Source organism: Danio rerio, chromosome 25 (genome assembly GCF_052040795.2).
Source record: "Danio rerio strain M-AB ecotype USA chromosome 25, GRCz13ab, whole genome shotgun sequence".
Taxonomy (NCBI): domain Eukaryota; kingdom Metazoa; phylum Chordata; class Actinopteri; order Cypriniformes; family Danionidae; genus Danio; species Danio rerio.
This window is the reverse complement of record NC_141045.1, coordinates 10,735,001-10,738,512: the sequence shown is the minus strand read 5'-3', so window position 1 is coordinate 10,738,512 and position 3,512 is coordinate 10,735,001. Positions and strand designations below refer to the sequence as shown.

Below are 3,512 nucleotides of genomic sequence, written 5' to 3'. Positions count from 1 at the left end.
CCATTTTCCCCCGCTATGTCTTTAAAATATGACAGTTTATTTTACCAGCGACACAGTAGGTAGTGCTGTCGTCTCCCAGCAAGAAGGTTGCTGGTTTGAGCCTTGGCTGAGTCAGTTGGCGTTTCTGTGTGGAGTTTGCATGTTCTCCCTGCATTTGCGAGGGTTTCCTCCTGTAACCCTGTTGTTGATTTGTGTTTAATGTTTGTTTGAATAACTATGTCCAGTTGGTGTCCAAATGTCTACTTGATTAATTATATTGACAACAAATATTCTGAACTAAAATAGGCTGCAAGTAAATTTGATTAATATAAAGACTGTGTATTTTGATTTATTCGAAAGAATCGGTTTATACGAGTCATTTGTTCTGACTTCATAACAGCAATTTGAGAAGATTCAAACTGCTGGTCAATATATTATCATATTTTATTTAATGTTATTACTATTATTATTATTATTAACTGATTTGGTAAAATAATATGTTTACAACAAAAAAGAGCAATTTATTCAGGAATTGAATTGATTCATTTGAATCATCAACCTTTAACCATTGTAGCTGATTTGTAGCTACAACAAAAAATACTTTGTCCAAATGGTATCCAAATTTATATAATCCACGATTAATTATATTGACTACAAATGTTCTGAATTTAAACAGGCTGCAAATAAATTTGATAAATGGTCGTGCTGTTTATTTTGGTTCACTCGAAAGAATCGGTTGATACGAGTCATTTGTTCAGACTCATTGCACTAATTTTGTAGGGAACGCACGTTACCGCCGAAAGAAGTGCTTGAGAGCAACACGTCAGAGAGAAGTCTTTGTCTTTATTTCAAGGTAAACAACGTTTTTTACTGCTTTTCATTCAATGCAGGGAACAAAAATCACATTCGAGTCAGTGAAGTGTTTGGCTGTAGTGTAGAACGTTCAACAGTGAACGAGCAGAAAAAGGTGAATGTAGATGTCTGCACTCATATCTTTCTCATAAAGACTGTTGTTAAAGCATTTTTACAAAACCATTTGTAAACCATCACCTTATGTAAGTCTAGTGTAGGCCTTTGATGGACACTGCACATTGTTTACTGCAATGAATGACGAATGACTGTATACATAAACAAAACAACTAAAGTTGGTTTTACATTCGCACAGACTTCTCCTTAATAATATAACATCATAAAAGTATTCTTGGAAAATTCTAAATAGGGAAAATCATATTAGCAGCAAATGACTTTAAAAATACATTGTTTAACGTTACTCTTTTGCTCGGCGTGTGTATTGTGAACACAAAACAATTTTAAACGAACAGTAAGTAAACAGGAGGAAATATAGTGAGCATAAATGAGGATGTAGCAAAGATACCTTTTCAAAATAAAAATAAAAAGATCAGGTATGTTTTTAACACTGCTTCGTTACAGCTAAAAAAATCCAGTAGGGAACGTTCTGTATTAGTTAATTTAGGTCATTTAAACATTTTATGTTATTTAAAAACCACCCCATAATGCTCTTGAATCATTATTTTATGGTTGAAAAAATATAACGTAAATTTACTTTATATATTCTGTAAGGTATTATTATTATTATTATTATTATTATTATTATTAATATTATTATTATTATTTGAATACAACCACTCTGCATCCCAGCAGACACTTTGATGTCAGAAAACATGTCTAAATTGCAAATGTATTTGATGTCAAAACCTTCATGTCCCTTTGACATCCATATATTATTAACGCCATTTGGACCACCAAAGTAAAGAACAAAAATTGTATTTATCTAAAATCTTTTATTACAAATGTACCCTGAATTTTTACATCCCTACAATGCATATAAACTACATTGCTGTCAAATCAACATCAAATTGACCTCTAACATTGGCCTCAAAAATCGATTACTTACTAGACTGTAAAATGTAGTGTAAATTTGTCGTTTGTAAATTTAAAAAAAAAAATAATTTTATATATATATATTTATATATATATATATATATACAGGGCTCGAAATTGCGACCATTTTGGTCGCATATGCGCCCGAATATTAATCTATGCGACCTCATAATATATATGGGAGCATTAGTTCGACTGCAGATAATGGTTGTAGTGCGACCTGTTTTGATTTTTTGTAAAAACGTGCTGAATCGTTCTTCCCTGCCGCTATATTGGTTCATATTAGCTGTCAATCACTCAAGGTATTCCGCTGTCAGATGACAGGGAGTTGGAGCTTTTATGACCACGGGAAATGCAAACGGCTGAAGAGTAAAAACTTAAACCACACAGGTTTGCAAACCCCACCTAAAGTTGAGGCGCAGATGAGAGCGATCATGACACATCACGTGGTGAATAATGATCCGCCAGCTGAGATCAATCGAGTACGCGATCCATCCACTGCGTGTTCAGCGCAAATGTCCGCTAAAAGTCAAATCTATTACTGTACATATCATCGCCAAAGAAGCTCGCCTTTACCAAGTTTACACTGAAACTGCGGCTCATAACAAAGAGCGCTATTGCGCCGGTTGTCATCGCAAGAATCCTGCTCTGCCTGCTCATAAATTGGGTCGGCTGACTCGCCAGCTTTTCCACAAACACAGAAAAATGAAGATCATCTCAGACTGAACCTTTAAATTGACACAAACTGAAACCAAAACTTTTAAGGAGTGATAGAAGTGAGACTTTACTTACTTTTCTTTTGTCTATTCTTTTTTGAGGTGTATAATATTTTTTTATTTATTTACCAATGACTGCTTTGCAGCTTTCATTATTGAATTGAATGATTTATTATAATCTATTGTTTGTTTTGTAGCAGAAATATTATTTATTAAATTGACATGCATATATAAACAGCAGTACAAAATAAATATTTCTTACTGCAATGCTTCATTTTTGTTTGATGCAAACTATACAATTATTTTTCATAAAGTAACAGACTTTTTATAGCAGATTACCTACATTCATGCACATTCAAGGCAGCATCATAATGAGAAATGTAATTCATTGTTACTATTATTGTCATTTTCATCATCACTAATATTCTATAGCCTAATTATTAGTCAGTCCTATTGATGTTGTTTTAAAATACAATAAATCCCTTAAAAAACTATTTTCAGCGGTGCTCATTCATTTTTGGTGGGTGCTCCTAAATTTTTTCTGGTGCTCCTAAAAATATTTTGGTGCTCCTAAATATTTGAAGTTGGGAGCACCAGTGCTACCACGTAAAAAAGTTAATTTCGAGCCCTGATATATATATATATATATATATATATATATATATATATATATATATATATATATATATATATATATATATATATATATATATATATATATATATCTTTTTTTTTTTTTCCTTGTCTCACCATATGACTGAAGAACAAAGATACAATATATTCCTTTATTGATAGTTAGTCTTGAAATAATTGGAAATGTATTGGAAACAATGGTGTGTATTGGGTAAGCAAATTGGTATTGCGACAGAAATTCTCTGCAATTTAGTTTTAAAAATATATATTATTTATTATCAA

At 31.9% G+C, this 3,512-nt stretch overlaps 1 long non-coding RNA gene across 1 annotated transcript in view; it reads left to right on the top strand.

The window, feature by feature from the left end:
• Positions 1-700: 700 nt before the first annotated feature.
• The window catches only part of LOC141380900 (uncharacterized), a 201,638-nt gene continuing 198,826 nt past the window's right edge, over positions 701-3,512 (top strand). The window contains exon 1 of the long non-coding RNA XR_015526192.1: positions 701-832. This is a non-coding gene — a long non-coding RNA (uncharacterized LOC141380900). The remainder of the gene's footprint in view (positions 833-3,512) is intronic.